General features: G+C 37.6%; 1 pseudogene; it reads left to right on the plus strand.

The window, feature by feature from the left end:
• Positions 1 to 513: 513 nt before the first annotated feature.
• Positions 514 to 5,465, plus strand: LOC103237712 (monocarboxylate transporter 14-like; annotated as a pseudogene).
• Positions 5,466 to 22,027: the final 16,562 nt, after the last annotated feature.

Below are 22,027 nucleotides of genomic sequence, written 5' to 3' on the forward strand. Positions count from 1 at the left end.
CATTGAGATGAAAGTTGTGCCTGGTGCCCATGAACATGCAGAAAGAGCAGGGAGAGGTGGAACCCAGAGTGGGACCAAGAATGAGGGACTGGCCAGGCACAGTGGCTCAGCGGCTCAGCTTGTGATTTCAGCACTTTGGAAGGCCAAGGCCAGAGGATCACTTGAGCCCAAGTGATCAAGACCAGCCTGGCAACACAGTGAAACCTTTGTCTCTAAAAGAGAGAGAGAGAAAAAAAATAAGGGACACTGAGTTACATTGAGTCCTCTTTGGCCAAAAATATTGCAGTGAGGGTCTGTTTCATCCCTTCTCTCCCATCTCAGAGAAATGGAGGTTACTGCTAGTCTCACCTGCATTCTGGATTCAGTTTCAGGACCTTTCCTCCAGTGATAAATATGCAGTGCCTTAGGGGAACCTCAGCCAAATCAATAAACTTCAACTGGCAACAAGAATGTGCATGTGAGGTGACTGCACTTTTTTTTCCTCCTGCCAAACCAGAATTAGCCGGTATAGGAATGAACGAGCAGGAAGATTGGAAATTGCTCCGATTGGAAGGAAGCCCAGGTTAGGTTTGGCCGCCTCCAAACGCTCCCTTTTTAAAACCACCTGGAGTGAGGCGTCGAACTTTCAGCTCCACCAAACTCTCACCTGGCCTGGCAGCGAGCGGCAGAAGAGCACGGGAGCCCCTCACCCGGCGCACCGAGCCCGCTGGAGAGCTGAGCCGCAGGCACCCGCATCTCCAGGATAATGGGCGACATTGCAACAAATCTCTACACCTAGCAGCTCAGGGGGCTCCAAGCAGAGAAGCAAGTTTGAGGATCTGGGCTGAGTGAGTCCGCAGCCCAGCGAGCCTCGGGCTGCCCTTTCATCAGCTTGTTCATTAACAGCTGTGGGTGCCTCCGGACTGCAATCATTGGAGGGTTCGTCAACTCCCTGGGCTGGGTGTTGAGTGCCTACACTGCAAACGTGCATTATCTCTTCATTACTTTTGGAGCGGCAGCTGGCCTGGGCAGCGGGATGGCCTGTCAGCGGTGGTCATGGTGGGCAGGTATTTCCAGAAGAGAGGCGCCCTCGCCCAGGGCCTCAGCACTAAGGGGACCGGATTCGGTATGTTCATAATGACTGTGCTACTGAAGTACTTGTGCGCAGAGTACGGCTGGAGGAATGCCATGTTGATCCAAGGCGCGGTTTCCTTAAACCTGTGTTTGTGGGACCCTCATGAGGCCCCTCCCTCCTGGGAAAAACCGAAACGACCCAGGAGAGAAAGATCTGCGCATCCTGCCTGCGCACTCCACGGAATATGTGATGTCAAATGGACAGCAGGGAAGAACGGAAGAGAAGGACGATGGGTCTGGGAACGAGGAGACCCTCTGTGACCTACAAGCCCAGGAGTGCCCCATCAGGCCGGATCATGGGCTCTCTCCTGTTCTGAAAAATGCCAGCTGGCTCACCATGAGAGTCAAGAAGGGCTCTGAGGATTGGTACTCAGGCTATTTTGGGACAGCCTCTCTATTTACAAATCGAATGTTTGTAGCCTTTATTTTCTGGGCTTCGTTTGCATACAGCAGCTTTGTCATCTCCTTTATTCATCTCCCAGAAATCGTCAGTTTGTGTAACTTATTGGAGCAAATGACGTTTTCCCTCTGACTTCAATTATAGCAGTAGTTCACATTTTTGGAAAAGTGATCCTGGGCGTCATAGCTGACTTATCTTGCATCAGTGTTTGGAATGTCTTCCTGTTGGCCAACTTCAGTCTTGTCCTCAGTATTTTTGTTTTGTTTTGTTGTTTTTGATTTTTTTTTTGGCGGGGGGGGGACGTAGTCTCTTGCTGTTGCCCAGGCTGCCGTGCAGTGGCACGATCTCAGCTCACTGTAAGCTCTGACTCCGGGTTCACGCTATTCTCCCACCTCAGCCTCCTGAGTAGCTGGGACTACAGGTGCGCGCCACCTCATCCAGCTAATTTTGTTTTTGTATGTTTAGTAGAGACGGGGTTTCACCATGTTAGCCAGGATGGTCTTGATCTGATCTTGTGATCCGCCCGCCTCGTTTTCCCAAAGTGCTGGGATTACAGGTGTGAGCCACCGCAGCCGGCCTCCTCAGTATTTTTAATTCTGCCATTGATGCACACTTATGCTGGCCCGGTGGTCATCTGCACACTGATAGGGTTTTCCAGCAGTTATTTCTCTCTAATGCCCGTAGTGGCTGAAGACTTGGTTGGCATTGAACATTTAGCAAATTCCTACGGCATCATCATCCGTGCTAATGGCATCTCTGTGTTGTTGGGACCACCTTTTGCAGGTAAAGTTTCAGAGGTTTTAAGAGCTCAGAGTGCATATAGATACAGTGTGTTATGTTAAAAATCCAAGATAAAGGAGGAGGTTTCAAAAAAAAAAATAAGATCCTGAAGTGTATCCAGCAGATAACTGAACTGTATGGCACAAGTATACATATGTAACAAACCTGCACGTTATGCACATGTACCCTAGAACTTAAAGTATAATAATAATAATAAATAAATAAAAATTAAAATTAAAAAAAAAAAAGAAATCTACATGGGACCAGGCGCTGTGACTCACGCCTGTAATCCCAACACTTTGGGAGGCCAAGGCAGGCGGATCACGAGGTCAGGAGAACAAGACCATTCTGGCTAACACGGTGAAACCCTTTCTCTACTAAAAATACAAAAAATTAGCCGGGTGTGGTGGCACGCACCTGTAGTCCCAGCTACTTGGGAGGCTGAGGCAGGAGAATTGTTTGAACCCTGGAGGCAGAGGTTGCAGTGAGTCCAGATGATGCCATTGTACTCCAGTCTTGTCTGGGCAACAGAGCAAGACTCCGTTTCAAAAAATAATAATAAATAAGAAGAAGAAGAAAAGAAATCTACATGGAGCTAAATCATCTTGGGATATGAAATTTACCTGGTTTTCACTGGAGCTATCTAATCTTTAAAAATTCCATGAAATAAAGAACTAGGTCAAATTGACATAAATGTTCTCAATGACTGGAACACATAAGAACGAGTAGGCTTAGCTTCAGGGGCAATGAGATTATGGAAATCAATGAGCATTGCCTTAATGTGGTTTGAAACATGTGAGTCAGTCCACATTTAATTGTAGGTCAGACTTTGCCCATGTTCAAGAGACAGAGGTTGTTAATTGCTTAGAAAGAGCTAGCAAAAGAATAAAATATGGTTTAATGGACTTACAGAAGTACAATGCAGTGTTTCAAAATAAATCATGACATGTAGTTCACAAGTTCATATATAAAGAAGTACCGATAATAGCTACATAGCTAATAATACATTGCCACCCAAGATTGTGCCTTTAGTTATGGAGTATGATTTTTCCCCTTTTTTGTTAAAGCGTAACATGTCTGCAGAAAAGTGCAAAAATTTTAAGTATATACTTTGAGGAAGCATCATGGATGGAACACATCTGTGTAACTACCACTTGGGTCAAGAAATAAAATATGACTACTAACCCTGAAGGCTTCCTCATGTTCATCCCAATTTCCAGCATCTCCTTTCTCTGTGAAGACAATCAGACTTCTACAGATTACTTTTATGTGGTTTTGAACTTCATAAATGCTATTATACACCCGGTATTCTTTTGTATCTGGTCTCCTTTGTTCAATATTAATTTTGTGTGTTTCTTCCATGTTGTATCATGTTTTTGTAGTTTGTTTATATCATTTTAATTTTTTTAAATGTATTAAAACAGAGATGGGATCTCAATATGTTGCCCAGACTAGTCTCGGACTCCTCGACTCAAGCAATCCTCGGTTTCCCAGAGTGCTGGGATTACAGGCATAAGCCATTGTATTCAGCCTGTTTATTTAATTTTAAGGTATAATTTTATCAACAGCATTTCAAATATGTATAAAGAAGTGAGGTCTGCTGAGTATGGTATAATAGCCACTTGTGAGTTTCAGGAGTTCTAGTTCATTTTTGTTCTTCCCGTAACCTGTCCCATTTACCAGCACTATGCTTATATATACACTAGTTCTCAGTGAGTTATTTTACTTCTCTGGCTGGGAGTCTCAAATCATGGCCAATGCAGCATAGACAGAGAAATATGGCCTTGCTCTAAGAGACTAATATTGTATATTCAACTACTCCTCTGTCTGTAGAAAAAGACAGCAATTCTAGCAATTGCTCAATAATAAATGGCAACTCAATTAATGCATCTAATGTTAATATCAGTAACACTCAGAGGACCACACCTTTAAGGTTATAGTGTAACTTTTGTAGCTAGAGGAAAAGGTTGCTTTTCAAAATGAAATATTAATAGTAGCATTTGGCAGAAACTTCTGAAAGCTAAGAGTATAACACTTAGTCTCAACAGGTTGAGAAAAACCAGACTGGCTTCAGTTTGTAAGTCATCTTAAATTGTATCTCAAATTAATATAAAATGGAGAGGCCATAGAGGTGGATGTTAATCAAACACAGCAATGAAATGAATATCTTAGACAGATTTATAGCCAATGGAAAACTTGTGAATGGAGGACCCTAGACTGCTGTGGAAAAAGCATTCTTGCCTAGCAACTCACAGCCTGGCTGGCTTTGGGCTGGCTGCCTATTTTTAGTTGTCTTCTGTTACTGAGCCAGATGAATACTGCCCCCTCTTTCAGTTTGCTTTGGATAATGGCCAAATGCCAAAATCTAGTTTTCCTTAAATAGCATAGCTCCCGTCTGTTCACAATCAACAAGAAGAAATTGAGATGTGAAATATGCTATGGTCTCTTGGTCATTCCTGCCTAATCAGACTCAGAGAGATTTGAACTATTTGTCACATGACTTTGTCTTATTTTTTGAACATATGGAATTGGTAAGCTGTCAGGTATGATACAGCAAGGCTTAATCCATGTTTTCCCCAGGAAAGAATTTATGTAACTTATAACAAGGAAATGAGACAAAAGCACAGGATGCTCTGTAGTCTTTCTATCTTCATGGTATCTTGAGAATTTTCACATGTAGCTATTTTGTCTTCTCTCTACTAAAGAATAGAAGATCCTGTATCACTGCATCAAGTAAGAAGGGAAAAATAGCCATTGGCTGCTGTAGGGTCAATTTTCTCTAGGTTATGCTAGAGTAACAAACAGCCCCAAAATATCAGTAACTTACCGTAACGAGGTTTATTTCTTGTTCATATTAAATGTTGCCTGAAGGTCCACTGTCTCTGCTCTCTGTGACTTCTCTGTCGTAAGTTCCAGGCTAAAGGAGAAGCCCATAGTGGGAGTATGCCATTCTCATAGCAGAGGGAAGGGAACAATGACTGAATCTCACAATTGTTTATAACTTTTCTGTTCAGACATGGCATACATCACATATGCTCACATTCCATTGGCTAAAGCAAGTGATGACAAGTTTGACAGCCAAGGAGCAGAAAGAATAGTGCTCTTACATGGAGGACTAACAAGAAGAAGCCTAGTGGACAAAGGCCTCATAGAGTCACCAGTGAAGACATGAATGGAGATGGAGGCCATTATACTTTGTAAACTAATGCAGGAACAGAAAACCAGATACTGCATGTTCTCACTTATAAATGGAAGCTAAATGATGAGAACTCATGGGGGACAAACATACACTGGGGCCTATCAGAGGAAGGAGGGTGGGAGGAGGGAGAGGATTAGGAAAAATAACCACTGGGTACTAGGCTTAATACATGGGTGATGAAATAATCTGTATAACAAACCCCCATGACACAAGTTTATCCATATAACAAACCTGCATTTGTACCCCTGAACTTAATATAAGGTAAACAAAACAACACACACAAAAAAATTAATTAAATGGTTAAACAGTTAAAAAAAAAACAAAACACAATTCACCAGACCTAACATCTCTGTTAATCACCTTGAGTATGAAAGAAAGAGATAGTTGATGAAGGAGACACTGTGTTGGGAACATATCCATAAAATTGAATGGTAAGAGATCTTTTTTTGCCTACCCCTCACCTTCTGAAACAGGGGTTGATGTAAAGACATTTTAATTGAATTCTGACTAAATCTCTAAAACAGTTTAAGGAGAATAAGCTCACTAAGCAGAATCCCAAGAAACCTGTGAAGGAAGACTCAAATTATTACATAGTTTTAGTTAAGAAGAACATAAAGGGATGGTGTTAGAAAATACTTCTGATTGACATCTTTTAGTATACTGAAACTTTTACATCCTTCCCTAAATAAATAACTTGGGAATTAATTTGGACCTTTACAAGAAGCAAACATTACACACACTTTCTTTTAAAAATCCCCTTATATAATATTACCCTTGGCAGAATATTTGCACGTCCTCAGGCTCTAGGCCTTACTCTTAAAACTACAAATTCCAAGAAAGAAATGTATCTCACATTCTATTTTGTCCCAATTCCCTTGAAAAGGATTCACTTGTTTCGTGACTCATGTGTCCACCATAAACAAATCAACTATGCCTTGGTATTGGGGTGAGGTCAGAGTCATTGAAACACATACCAGCTTCCATGGAACCATGTAAATAGCAAGAGGCAGTACCCCTAAATAGCGCCAAGAGGCCAATCCCACAGGTGACCAAGGCAACCCCCCTTTGAACTTGATGCTTGTTGCTGGCCTTCCAGCTTGACTCTTGGTTCTTTTTAAAGGAGTTTTCTCAGAGGCCCTTTTGTGTTTCTTCCTGTGCTGGGTTGCCTCAAGTGAAATAAATAGCCTCAGAAGTGATTCCTGGATATTCAGCCCCCTGGGCTTGGCCAGAGTCCTCATATGATGACTCACCTATTCCTTGTGATGAACAATTTAAAAAATACTCCAGACCACTTAATGTATTGAGATATCAAAACTAGGACACATGGTCCAATATATTCATTAATGCATGCATTCATTCAGCAAGTGTTTCTTGAGCACTTTAATACTGCAGACACTTAGCTAGATGAATTGTGATTCCTGTGAATATACAGAAGATGTGACCTCATTCTCACGGTCATTACCACAAGATCAATGTATCTTACTCATTTGGAAATGCCAAGTCCTAATGTTGGAGAAGTGACTGTGAACCTGGCCTAACAACTTACTTATTCTTGCGTAGTCATTTGAAACAACTTTTAAAATAAATTAACTTGGAAAACTTATATCAAGTCATAAAAATGTTTGCAAAATGGATCTAGTGATTTGTATTTAAGATTTATTAAGGAAAACACACAGAAGGTATTTATTATGCCCCTATTTTTATTTTGTAAAAAAAAGAAAAACTAGAACACCCAACTGTATACAAATGAGAGAATGTTAAGAAATTTGTAGTGTATCAATCAAATATTATGCACATTTTAAAATGGTATGTATGAATATGAGAAATTTTTATGTCAAGTGGTAAAACAAAAATACAACTAATCAAATCACTATGATAGATATTATTTAAAATTTGATATAAGACCCAAACAGAAAGACAAACAAAAATATAGTCGTGTTTACCATTGTCATGTTCAATCATAATATGCGTAATCATATTGTACCCTTAAGTGACATTTTGGAAAGCATCAAGTCAAATAATATGTAGTTTTCAAGTATATTGATTTATTTTGACTTTTTACCTTTTTACAACATCTCAACACATTTTTGGTTGTGGTGATAATGTAATTAACTACTATATAAAATAGAGCAGTATGAGCTGCTATAATAAATTTTCATAAAAGTGTATATTAGCTCAAATACTGTAGAAGTTTATTTGTTGCTCACATAATGGCCCAACTCAAGTGTTCTGGTTGGTGGGATGATCTCTGCACACAGTTGTCTCAGGGTCAGGCTGCTGACCACTCTGCTCTCTTCAGGAGCAAGATTGTGTTAGTGGCTGCCTTCTCAGCCATAAAGAGGAAAGACCACGGTGGAACATGTGGTTGAGTGTTTTCAGTGGCAAAGCTCACTCATCAATTGTGCTCACATTCTACCTGGCTAACTTTCAGGTATTTGACCATATACAATTGCAAAGAGGCCAGGAAATATAGATTCACTATTTGCCCAGGAAGAAGAGAAAACTAATTTTATTAAAGATCTAGCAATCCCTGCCCAAACTCAAAGTTCTTTCAGTTCCAGATAGTGGTTCCTTTATGCAGCTTCTTGAAAACTGGGTGTGAAACAATCAATTGTGAGCTGAATTGTGATGAGAAGTGACACAGAGAACTCACTATGTTCCAGGCACTGTTTTAAAAATATATATAAATATCCAATTCTCACAGCTTTATGAGGTAATACTATTTTATTTTATTATTTTCTTTTATTTTATTGAGACAGTCTCCCTCTGCCACACAGGCTGGAGTGTAATGACACGATCTTAGCCCGCTGCAGCCTCCACCTCTCAGATTCAAGTGATTCCCCTGCCTCAGCCTCCCTAGTAGCTGGGATTACAGGTGTGCACCACCATGCCAGGCTAATTTTTGTATTTTTAGTAGAAATGGAGTTTTACCATATTGGCCGGGCTGGACTAGTAATCCTGGCCTCAAGTGATCCACCCTCCTCGGCTTCCCAAAGTGCTGGGATTACAGGCATGAACCACCTGCCCAGCTTTATTCTTTTTATAGAGACAGAAATTCCATGTCAGAGACCCAACAGGAAACACCCAAAAGAGGCAACTTAAGAAGTTTAATAAAGAAATTGCTTATTAAAACATAAGAAAGGTTAAAGTTGACACTAAATAGATGGTAAAGCACTCAAGGACTATTGACACTGGGAGTCTTTACAACTCTGGGTCTGAAGAGACAAGGGACAGGTGTGGGAACTTTGGGAACCACAGGTCAAGGAGAAGGCTGCCTGGTGAGACAGCCTTTGGCTGAGGAATTCGGGTATTGCCAACCAATAGGATGGTGAGAAGAAATCAAAGGGATAAAAGCCTACGTCTCCCTCTCCTTCCACCCTCTAATTTCATCCTGGTATCTTAGCCACAAGCTGGAGGACAAACGAGCCCATTGATATAAGTCATCAGGTCAGTCTCAGAAGCACAGAGCATTGTGAAGAACTGCGGCAAGAGGATCTGGAGCAATAACCATAATCTATCCAACATACTGGTGTTCCGTAACTTACCTGTTATCATCCAGATTATGTAGAGAAACTGGGATTCAAACATGGGCAGTCTGCCTCCAGGGACCTTGAATTTCATCATTATGCTACACTGCCCTTAGTAATGTGACTTTAATAATAGACTTTTCAAATTTATAAAGGATTTACCTTTTTTTTTTTCTTTTTTTGGGATGGAGTCTCGCTCTTACATCCAGACTGGAGTACAGTGGCGCAATTCTCGGCTCACTGCAACCCGTACCTCTCGGGTTCAAGTGATTCTGATTGACCTTTTTATCTTTAAATTGGGGCAGGTCCAAGATACTCTGATAATAACAACTCCCTGACTTACTGTGAACCTATATGCTTTCTTAAGTGAAAGAGAAATGGAGTCTGGCTAAAACTGGAAATACTGTATGATTTCAACTATAAGGCATTCTGCAAAAGGCAAAGCCATGGAGACAGTATAAAGATCAGTGGTTGCTAGGGGCTTGAAGGAAAGGAAGAAATGATGAATAAGTGGTGCACAGAGAATGTTTAGGGCAGTGAAACTATTCTATATGATACTATAATGGTGGATACATGTTATTATAGAATGATCTCTAAACTGCTATACCCTTTAGCTGATGATAATGTAAAAATATTGGCTCATCAGTTGTAACAAATGTGCCAAACTAATGCGAAGTGTTAATAACAGGTGAAACTAGGTGGGTGGTGACAGGCTGCATGGAAACACTACTTTTTGTTCAGTTTTTCTGTAAACCTAAAACAGCTCTAAAAACATAAAGTGTATTGATCTTAAAAATGGATACAATTGTGATAATTACGTTAAGTGAAAAAAAAGCACAGAAAGACAAACATCAGATTTCCTCACTTATCTATGGGATCTAAATATCAAAACAATTGAACTCATGGAAATACAGAACAGAAGGATGGTTGCCAGAGGCTGAGAAGGGTGGAGGGGAATTGAGGGGGAGGTAGGGATGGTTAACAGGTACAAAAAATAGTTAGAAACAATGAATAAGACCTGGTATTTGAAAGCACAACAGGGTGACTATAGTCAGTAATAATTTAATTGTACATTAAAAAATAACTAAAAGAATATAATTAGGCCGGGCGCGGTAGCTCACGCCTGTAATCCCAGCACTTTGGGAGGCCAAGGCGGGCAGATCACGATGTCAGGAGATCAAGACCACCCTGGCAAACATGGTGAAACCCCGTCTCTACTAAAAATACAAAAAAATTAGCCGGGCATGGTGGCGGGCGCCTGTAGTCCCAGCTACTCGGGAGGCTGAGGCGGAAGAACGGCGTGAACCCGGGAGGCAGAGCTTGCAGTGAGCCGAGATAGCGCCACTGCACTCCACAGCCTGGGTGACAGAGCCGGACCCCGTCTCAAACAAAAACAAAAACAAAGATAATTAGATTGTAACAGAAAGAATAAATGCTTGAGAGGATGGATACCCCATTTTTCCATGATGTGATTAAAAACTATGTACTCACAATAATTTTTGTAATTATAAATAAATAAAAGAAAATAGGTTGGCTCTTGTACACTCTAAGTCTAGTTCTTATAGCTAATCAAATATTCCACATAATCCATCTTCTACTTTCTTCATTAGACAATACTTTCTCCCCAAATTTGTCTGAGAAAATCCTATATAGAATTAATAAAAGGCATGTCACTTTGATCACCAGATCCTAGATAAGGAGGCTTCCTTTGAAACTTAAGTCATCTTGAAAAAATGAAAGTAAAGTTATACTTCTTTATATGGCAGAAACTGAAAACGTAAGTTAAAATTAAAATTAAAATTTTGGGGTAACATAAATGTGTTAGTTTACTAGATAGGAGGTTAACAGAAAACCTCTATTGAATTTAACAATCATTGTATAGAACTGACGCCAAATTAAAGCTAGTGACTGATTCTGCAGCTATAACAGAACACCAAGATTTGGTGAGGTATTGTCATCAATGTTCCCTTTATTAACAAAGTCATATTTTGGAAGATTTACCTTTATTAGTGATAACATTACATCCAAAATAGACCTTCTTATAATTGCTCCTTCTAATTAAAGTGTGGAATTTCTTTTCAGTTAATTAACCAACTCTGGGTGAATTTCCCCAATTGTGGATTTTCTCACTGATGAGAAGTATGGGAATGATACTCTTTTTCTCCAAATATACTTTTGGCAACAACATTTTAATATAGTATGGTGAAATAACATTGTGTACATTTACAAACATTCAGAGTGTGTTATTTCAAGGGGCCACTCGCTTTTCAATTCTAAGTTCAAGCTTAACTGTCCCTAGAAGAGAATTTCAGACTACTTCTATTCTTGTTGGTAACTCCCTGTCTGAATTTCTACAATGTGTGAATCTGCCCTGCTCTTTTTGTGTGCAATTTTAATTAGAATCTTTAGATTCTAAACTCCTCTGGGGCTCTTTCTTATGTCCATTTGTAGCTCAGGTACTGATCACAGTGTGTGTCTAATGAATACACGTTGTTGATAATGACAGTGTTCAAGTTTTTGAATTCTAAGAAATTATCTCCAAAGTATTGTAAGTGGTATTACTATTTAAAGAAATCAGTCTCCTGATTCACTGAATAAACCCGGCATCGTTATTGCATTGAGGTTTCAGGATATCAGAATCTCTAAAAGCTAATATTTTAAGCAAAATTTTAGGTCATAATTTGTCATATTAGTGTATAGAACTGAAGACTCAAGAATAGCAATTATCTTAGGGTTGAAATTTCATATTTAATTCATTTTCATGTTGCCAATGATATCAAAATGAGTTACCACTTATTAGTACTTGCTAAGAACTAATGTACTGTTATATTTATTATGTAAATATGCTATTACATAACAACCACTCTATAAAGGCAACTTCTAACTTTTAATAGCTCCCTCTTTTACTTAGAACAAAATCCAAGCCTTTTGTCCTCTCCTCCTAAACCCTTCTCACTCTCATTTTATGCCTCTCCCCACTTGCTCTTTCTTTTTAGTCATATGGCCTTTTTAACTGCCTTCAACCATTTTACTGAGCTCTACCTAACCTCAGAGTCTTGGCACATGCTAATCCCAGTGCTTGGAATTCTTTTTCACCAGCTAACTCCTGCTCATTCCTTAAGCTCCGGTTTATCAGAGACCTCTCCTGAGAGTCTTTTCCTAACTCCCTCCCAAATCTAAATGTGGTCCCCCCTTTTTTGTGACTCCTGCGACCCCTCTCCCCTGACAATACCCATTTTTGTCCTCCATTATCTGTCATTAAAATAGGTATTTACTTATTTAATATATATTTGTATTAAAATGTCTGCCTCCTTCATTAACCATAGTTCTAGGAGGACAGGAGTCATCTCTAATATGAAAGTCACTTAGTATTATTTATTGAGTGGATGGATTAATACATCAAAAAGGAATTTTAATTATAGCATCAAAACATGATACTTTTTTTCTTTTTTTTATTATACTTTATGTTTCAGGGTACATGTGCACAACGTGCAGGTCTGTTACATATGTATACATGTGCCATGTTGGTGTGCTGCACCTATTAACTCATCATTCACAATAGGTATATCTCCTAACGCTATCCCTCCCCACTCCCCCCACCCCACAACAGGCCCTGGTGTGTGATGTTCCCCTTCCTGTGTCCAAGTGTTCTCATTATTCGATTCCCACCTATGAGTGAGAACATGCGGTATTTGGCAAAACATGATACTTTCTAAATCATTATTGATTGTAAATGACTTATTTCAAAATAGTTATTCTGAAAAATGTCAGAAAAATGTTGTGTGTCTACTTAAAATAGATTCTTGTCTTTTTTATAACTTAAATAATATTTAAATATGTTTCTTTTATTAAGAAGTGGTGACCATTTTTCTCATAGAATTTCAAGCTATCTTACTTCTAAGAAGCAAGCCTTTGATTTTGTTAAAAGAGACATTGAAGACAATATTTAGACTATCAAACATGAAATACTTCAAAACATCAAACTTGAAACAGGAAAGGCAGATGGATAGTCTTTTGGGACCATTTACCACAAGTATCTTTTGTAGGTTATTAACTAATTCCAAAAGGCCTTCTCCAAACATTCCTATGCCAAGATATGCAGTATAAAAACAAATCCCACAGGACTCATTATAGCACTCATTTTTATAATTAATGATATATAACTATGAATTGACACTTTGCCATTTCATTTCTGATCTTCCCAAATAGATTTAATGTTTCTTCTAGAGTAGACACTGTTTCTTAAATTTCTTTACAATATCCTTAGTGCAGTAAAATGCACATAGATTGCACAACAATCAGTTGCTAAGTAAATTAATTCCTCATTATTTTATTGCACTGAAGGGTCAATATGCAATAACCAGCAGATAGCTTTGCCCCTGTTGCTTTTACTGGGATTAGGAAATGATTCCAGAAAGGGACATGGAGTTTGTACGATGGCTCAGGAAGATACAGAATTTCCCAAGGAACCTTGCTATTTATGGAATGCCAATTATATGCCAGAGTTTTCACAGACATTTATCTCATTTGATATTCCCAACAATTTTATTAGATTGGTATTCTTTTTATTTTTCTTCAGTTAAATAAATTGAATCTAAGTTAATTTTTTTAAAGAGACTTTATTTTTAGAGCAGTTTTAGATTCACAGCAAAATTGAGTGGGAGGTATGGAGATTTCCCAAACACTGCCTCTTCATCTTTCCTTCCCTACTAACTCCTGGTAACTACTGGTCCTTTTACTCTTTCCATACTTTCGCCTTTTTCAGGTGTCATATAGTTGAAATCATGCAGTAAAATGTCTTTCTCAGAACAGATGTTTTAAGTTTTAATGAAGTTCAGCTTATCAATTATTTCTTTCATGTATGGGTACCTTTGGAGTTGTATCTAAAATATCATCCTCAAGGTCACCTAGATTTTTGCCCATGTTATCTTCCAGTAATTATATAATTTTGCATTTTAAATATAGACCCATGATCCATTATAATCTAATTTTTGTGAAGAATATAAGATCTGGTTCAAATTAAATCTGAATCTACATCTAGATTCGTTATTTTTGCCTATGGATGCCCAGTTGTTTCATCACCATTTATTTAAAAGACTATCTTTGCCATTGTATTGCCTTTATGACTTTGGCAAAGATCAGTTGACTATATTTATGTGGGTCTGTCTCTTAACTTTCTGTTCAGTTCCATCAATCTATTTTTCTATTTTTCCACCAGTACCACACTGTCTTGATTATGTAGATTAACAGTAAATCTTGAAGTCAGGCAGTAGCAGTTTTCTAAATTTGTTCTTCTCCTTCAATATTGAGTTGGCTAGTTTGGGTCCTATGCCCCTCTATATAAGTTTGAGAATCAGTTTGTTGGTATATACAAAATGATTTGCTGAGATTTTGATTGGGACTGTATTGACTCTATAGATCAAATTGGGAAGAACTGACATCTTCACAATATTGAGTTTTCCTGTCTACAAACATGGAATGTCTACTTATTTACTTCTTTGATTTTGTTCATCAGAGTTTTGTAGTTTTCCTCATATAGATACAGTACCTCTTATTAGATTTATGCCTAAGTATTTTGTTAATTTCTGTCTTAATTTTTATTATTCTTTTCTTCAACTTACTTTGGATTTAATTTGCTCTTCTTTTTCTGTTTTCTAAGGTAGAAACTTACTGCTTTTAGATCTCTCTTTTTTTCTAATACATGTATTCAATGCTATAAATTTTCTTTTACTTTCACTGCATCCCACAAATTTTGATGTTATATTTTCATTTAGTTCAAAATGTTTTGAAATTTTTCTTGAGATTTCTTCTTTGACCCATATATTATTTAGAATTGCTTTGCTTAATCTCCAGGTATTTGGGGATTTTCCAGCTTCCTTTCTGTTACTGATTTTTATTTTAATTCCATTATTTTCTGTGAACAGATATTGAATGATTTCTAATGTTTTAGATTTGTTAAGATGCATTTTATAGCTCAGAATGTGGTCTTTCTCGGTGAGTGTTCCATGTGAGCTTAAGAATAAGTTAATCATTAAGACCAAATAGCTAGTAAGAGTTGTAACCCAGATTCAAACTGAGATTTACTTGATCCCAAGACTACTCTTTCCAGTATCCCATGATATCTTTGAAGAACCACAGAACAGAAACAGCTATGCAATGGTGGTTATGAATGGTAGGAAAGGAAAGAAATAAAAAGAGAAGGAAATAAGGCCTGAATCTAGAAGTTGAAATGGTCATCTCGAGAAAGAGATGCTGTGACTTTTCCTTTCACTCCTGCTAAAATTATGATTATGTGAACAGTAGACATTACAGTAATCCCAGAAACTAAACAATGGTTGATACTGAATTCCAACTGATAAAGTTGTCTGTGGTAAGGAAGAGATGTTAACAGTGAAATCTCAGGAAAGGCAGGCAGAAAAGAGTGACATATCAGAGGCACACAATGTAGCTGGTTGGTGGACTGGACAGGTAAGCTGTTGTGAACTCTGGGAAGGACTCACCAAAACTGGGATGTTGAGGATAAGAGCAAGGGTTTTTGTTTTGTTTTGTTTTGTTTTGTCTTTCATATGCCATCAATGGACTTGAGCATTTAAAAAATATAATATATACTTATTTAAAAATTTCAGAGAGTAGGGAGCAAGATGACAGAATCCCTAACTTACCTTCCCTCCACCACAAGCAACAATCTAAATGTCATCAAATGACAAAAATTCCTTTGTGGGAGCTTTAGGATCCATTTAGGAGGTTGTAAAACCCTTATGAAACCCAAGACTGAGCAAAGATGCTATGAGAAGGCAGGCTCATGACCCAGTGGTAGTTTCACTAAATGTGGCCCCAGCTACAGACTAAGGGCAGCCCCAGCTCCCTGTGGACTCAGCTCCAACACCATTTTGCTGCATTTCTGCAGCCATCCCATCTGCACACAGATCTAGGAAGAACTATGCTCTCTGTTCCCGTGGTAACAAGCCCACTCACTAGGGACCCTACTGTAGATTCTGAAGTAGCTCTGTAACCAAGCTCCAACCCCACTCTAACAAAGTCCTTAAGGCAGTCCATTGTACCTACGGACTTACGCAAGGATCTGCTCAGGGATCCAGTAAGAGCCTATTGAGGGTCTCTATGGAGCCACATGCATCCACACTCTTGGTATCCTGCTATCTGTAGATTCAATTACAGACCCAGAAGAGTACCACAACCTGGCTCCAGTCCTGCTCAGCTGTGGTCCCAGAGGCAGTCCTGTACACCTGGGATTTGGCAGGATCCACATCTGCTCACACCCTCTGTAATACGCCTGCCAACTGTGTATTCAACTGCAGAACTGGTAACAGCCACGTGGCCCAGTTCCAGCCCCACTTAACTGTAATATTGGACATAGTCCCATCAGTCTGGGGACCCAGCAGGAGAAGGTATTTACCTGCTGAAAACAATCTGTAAAGACAGAAGACGTTTGCTTCTTCAAACGCATAGACATCAATGCCAGGCTACACAGATCATGAAGAATCAGGCAAACATGACAACTACAAAGGAAATTAATAAACCTTCAATAACTGAGCCCCAAGAATTAGAGTTCTATGAATTTCCTGACAAATATTTTAAAATAATTATTTTAAGGAAACTCAGCAAGCTGCAAGAGAATAAAGACAAACTCAACTAAATCAGGAAAACAAAATGAGAAGTTCAACAAAGAGACAGAAATACAAAAGAACAAATAAAAAATTCTTGACTTGGAGAATACAATGAATGAAATGAAAATTGCAATAAAGAGAATCAACGGCAGACTTGATCAAGCAGAAGAAAAGACCTGTGAACTCAAAGGCAGCTCATTTAAAATTATCTAGTCACGGGAGAAAAAAGCAAGCCTTGGACTAAGAGTCACACCATCAGCTTTCCTGGTTCTCAATGTAAAAACATTAAAACTTCCTTATAAGTGAAGAGATGTCCTTTTTGTCCATCTGCATTTGTGAAAAATAAAATTTCTTGAGAGCTTTGCCCTTTGGGTAACTACATATGTAGTGGTGACCCACTGTGGTTTCTAATGAATCTTGTCAAAGACATAAGTGGTCCATCACGGTATTTCAGGTGACCAATTATAATGCTGGGTGCACACAATTACCAACCATAGTGATATATGTTTATATACATCACTTGTTGACCTTTTAACTTGTGAATATAGTTCATCTTCTCATAGCTGTTACACCTGTGTGACTGTCATTAGTATACTTCAGTGTTTCTGCTTGCAAAAATATGTATTTTGTTGCCTATTTTATTGTATACATTGTCCTATGAAGGGTTCTATCATGTTTTTATATGTTTCTCAATCCCCTTTTAAAAATATAAACAAATAAGTCTTTAAAAATGTTAATTTATGTTTTCCAGATTATGTTTTTGGGATTTTGATCTTTTAGGATTTCAACATTCAGGATTAATATGTTAGGGATTTTGTCTTTCAGGATTAGGATCAGCTTCCAAAATGGATACATCCCTAGACATGCTGAACATACAAACGCTGTGTCATGAAGAAATGGAAAAATCTTGAATGGACCAATGACAAGTAAGGAGATTGAATTAGTAATTAAAAATCTCCCAGCAAAGAAAAGCCTAGGACCAGATGACTTTACTGGTAAATTTTCCCAAACATTTAAAGAAGAACTAATAATTATCCTCTCCAACTGTTACAAAAAAAAAAAAAAAAAATTGAAGAAGAAAGAATGCTTCCAAACTAATTTTATGAGGCCAACAATATCTTGATTCTAAAGACTGAGAAGAACACTACCAGAAAAGAAAATTACAGGTCAATATCCCTGATTAAAATTTCAACAAAATGCTAGCAAACTGAATTTAACAGAGCATTAAAAATATTGCATACTATGGCTAGGCACAGTGGCTCATGCCTGTAATCCCAGCACTTTGGGAGACCGAGGGGGGTGGATCACCTGAGCCTGGAGTTCAAGGCCAGCCTGGTCAACATGGTGAAACCCCATCTCTACTAAAAATACGAAAATTAGCTGAGTGTGGTGGTGGGTGCCTGTAATCCCAGCTACTAGGGAAGCTGAGGCAGGAGAATCTCTTGAACCCAGGAGGCAGAGGTTACAGTGAGCCAAGATCATGCCACTGTACTCCAGCCTAGGTGACAGAGTGAGATTCCATCTCAAAAAAAAAAAAAAAGAAAGAAAGAAAGAAAGAAAGTATTGTAACTGACCAAGTGGGATTTACCCCTGGGATGCAAAGAATTTCAATATATGTAAGTCAAACAACAATACACCACATTAACAGAATGAATTGTATTAAATGATCTTCTTAGTAGATGCAGAAAATCATTCTACTCAGCAAAGGAAACAATCAACAAAATGGAAAAGCAATCTATGGAATAGGATAAAACATTTGCAAACTACATATATGATAAAGGGATTTATTTAATATCCGAGACAGATAAGGAACTCTCATAAATCTATAGCAAATAAGCCAATAACTCAATTTTAACATGGGTAAAGAACCTAAATAGACAATTTTTTGTCAAAGAAGAGAAATAACCAACAGGTAAATGAAAAGGTTCTCACTATCACTAACTCAAGGAAATGCAAATCAAAGCCACATTGAGTTATTACCTTACACCTGTTAGGATGGCTATTATCAAAGAGTCAAAAGACAGCAAATGGTAGCAAGGATATGGAGAAAAGGGAACCCTTGTGCACTATTTCTGGGAATGTAAATTAGTACAGTCATTATGGATAACAGTATGGAGGTTCCTCGAAAAGTTAAAAATAGAACAACCATATGATCCAAAAATCCCACTTCTGAGTATATAGCCAAAGGAAGTCAAATTGGTATGTTGAAGAGATATCTACACTCCCACATTCCTTGCAGCATGATTCACAACAGCCAAGATATAGAAACAACCTTACTGCCCACCAGCTGATGAATGGATAAAGAAAATGTGTTGTGTATACATACAACGGAATATTTTGCAGTCTGAAAGAACTAGGAATACCTGCCATCTGTGACGACATGGATGAACCTGGAGCACATTATACTAAGTGAAATTAGCCAGGTACACAAAGACAAATATTGCATGATTTCACTTATATGTACAATTTTAAAAACTCAAACTCATAGAAAACAGTAGAATGATAGTTGCCAGGGGCTGGGGGTGGGGGAAATGGGAAGATATTGGTCAAATGGTATAAGCTTTCAGTTTTAAGATGAATATTTTCTGGAGACCTAATATAGAGCATGGTGATTATACCTAATAATAACGTATTTTATACTTGAAATTTGCTAACAAAATAAAGCTTAAGTGTTCTCACCACAGTTTAAAAAAAAAAAACGCTGTGACTGTGAGGTAATGAATTTGTTAATTAGCTTAATTGTAGTAATCATTTATCGATGCATATGTATATCAAAACATTACATTGTATGTGTTAAATGTATAGACTTTTAATTTGTCAACCATACCTCAATAAAGCTAAAAGGAAGGGGAAGAGTAGAGTCGGGTAAAAAGTAGGCATTGCTTTATTAAGACAGTACTTTAAAAACCCACTGGAAGAGGGATACTTAATTTATTCCCCTGTAAACAACATTTATTACATCAATTGCTTTTTAATCTTAGGTATCTTAAGTGGAAATGAAAACACTGCCCAACACCTTCAAAAAAATTTTTTTTCCAACATAGTGGTAAAGTCACAAGAAGATTGGAAGTACCTGTTCTGCAGTTCAGATATTTTCAGATAACAAGAGGAAGAAATTATGGTAAATGAATTGAACAAAATGACTATATATGAAATCATAAAAAGTCACACTAATATGTTTTTATTCATATACACATGTGTGTACACATGAATATATGAATAAATGAAATGTACAGTAAAATTCCCAGAAAGTACAACTATCTGAGCAATGTCTGTATTTGCAAAGATATTAGAATTATTCATGGGGAAATTCTCTTTAATTAAAAAATCTAGCTCTAAAAATTATTTGGTAAATATTCATTCTGAGTTTCAGGGTGAAGATGCAGAATCTTTTTCTGACTTATTTCAAAAATTATTAGAGGTTTTAAAACGTCACTTCACTGTCTCTATACACGTTGTTATTGAAAATAGAAATTTAAGTGTTGTCACTTCTGCTCTTTGCATAATTCATTATAAAATTCTTCCAAACACATTTTAGAGACCATGATATTATGACAGGTATCACCTTCAAGATTTAAAATACATTGCAAACAATTAAAGTATGTTGCTACTAACATATGTAGGTGTTTTTTAAAAGATTACATCTTTCTCTTTAAAAGATTTTTGGTTACTTTGAACTTTTAAAAATGAGTAGGGTTTTACAAGAGTTTTTCTAAATTGCCTAAGCTATTAGAATGTGACATTTCGATAATGAATTTTTTTAGATGGAACTTTGAGCTGGCAGTAAACAAGAAAATGGAATAGATAAATGGAACCACAGAATTTATCAATTTACCATGGACTCCAAATGTCTCAACCAGAAGGAAACAAGTCATCCATAATTCCTGCTCTCCCTACTTCTGAAAGGACTTATAATGGGCTTTTCTCACAATGTGCTCTAAGGAACAATGTTCCATAGATGATCATTACCAAAAGATTTGGTGGTCAGGACAATTAGGAAAATGCTGCATGTTAGATCCACCCTCTCAGATTCCTCATGCACATTAGCTTAGTAGAGTCTCCGAAAAGTGCTGAAGTTAGGCAGATCTGTTTTGCCATGCTTAATTTTTCCTATATTTATTGGATAATAGAAACCTTTTTTCCCCTGGAGAGAATCTAATGGTTTCCTCAGGCCTCTGAATCCAGGTAACAAAAAACTTTTGTAGACAGTTCTTATATAGAACTTTCTATATAAATTTTGTACATATAAAGGGCTTTCTATATAAGCTTTTTCAAGGCTTGAGAACTGAGAACTACAACATGAACAACAAAATAAACAAACAACAAAAAAACCTAACACGGTTAAAAAAAAAAAAGGTTATAACATTAAAACATATTTTATTTAAAACTTATTTATAGTTCCAATATTTGAATGACTTCATGTACAAAAATGGTTTATGTTTTGGGAAAAAAAGCAAGCCCCAAATATGAAGGAATACAACAATTAGTATAATTGGTCTTATTTTGACTCATTATTAAAAACTACGCTCTCCGTGGTAAGCATCCAGTGAGTTTAATGAGTGCCCCATGTATGTTTTGACATAGACACAAATGGTTTTCATACTATGCTATTTCATGAATGCAAAGAATGCTCCATAGTATAGTGGAGAATTTTCTTTCCAAGTGTCAATGTTGCTAGATCCTATTTATTCTCATCAAGTTTTTGACAAATTTTTAACTAGTGTGAAAACACATATCACAGCCAGTGTCATCAGAGTGGAATGAGCAAACAAGCATTCCAAGATGTCCTGGCCCTTCATCATTATAAAGCAAGATCAATTTTGACCTGACCTTTCACATCCTGTTCCACTCTGCTTTCTGTGACATCACTCAAGCTCTGAACATGCAAACAGACGCAGAAATGACATTTTGCTGCCAACAATGACTTTAACAAAAGAAAAGCCAAGAGAAGTAAGATAAATATTCTACCTTTAAAGCTATAGCTCTAAAGAATGCCTGTGTATAAAGTATTATAAAAAGGTCAACAATTGTTTTTATTTAAGCTTGTATAATTGAGCAATTAATCTAATTGAAGGGACAAAAACATGCAGAAGTCAATGTGTCCCTAATAAATGTTTTAACCAGTGGTATTTGAAGATCTCTGTGAACGAATGGCCCACATCTAATTGGTCATAAAACAATCAGATCAGATCACATTAACTGAGGTCTGGATATGAACCAAGTAACCTGATAACGTAGGAAATAAGCACAGTCGATGAGTTTCTTTGTAGTGGTACACATTGTTTGACATTGCTACTTTTTGAGATAGCACTAAAGTTAGACAATCCTATCTCTTTGCTCCAAAAGCTAATTTTTTTTAGAAATCCCTTTCCCATTGGTTAGT

The sequence above is a fragment of the Chlorocebus sabaeus genome, chromosome 8 (assembly GCF_047675955.1).
Source record: "Chlorocebus sabaeus isolate Y175 chromosome 8, mChlSab1.0.hap1, whole genome shotgun sequence".
Classification (NCBI taxonomy): domain Eukaryota; kingdom Metazoa; phylum Chordata; class Mammalia; order Primates; family Cercopithecidae; genus Chlorocebus; species Chlorocebus sabaeus.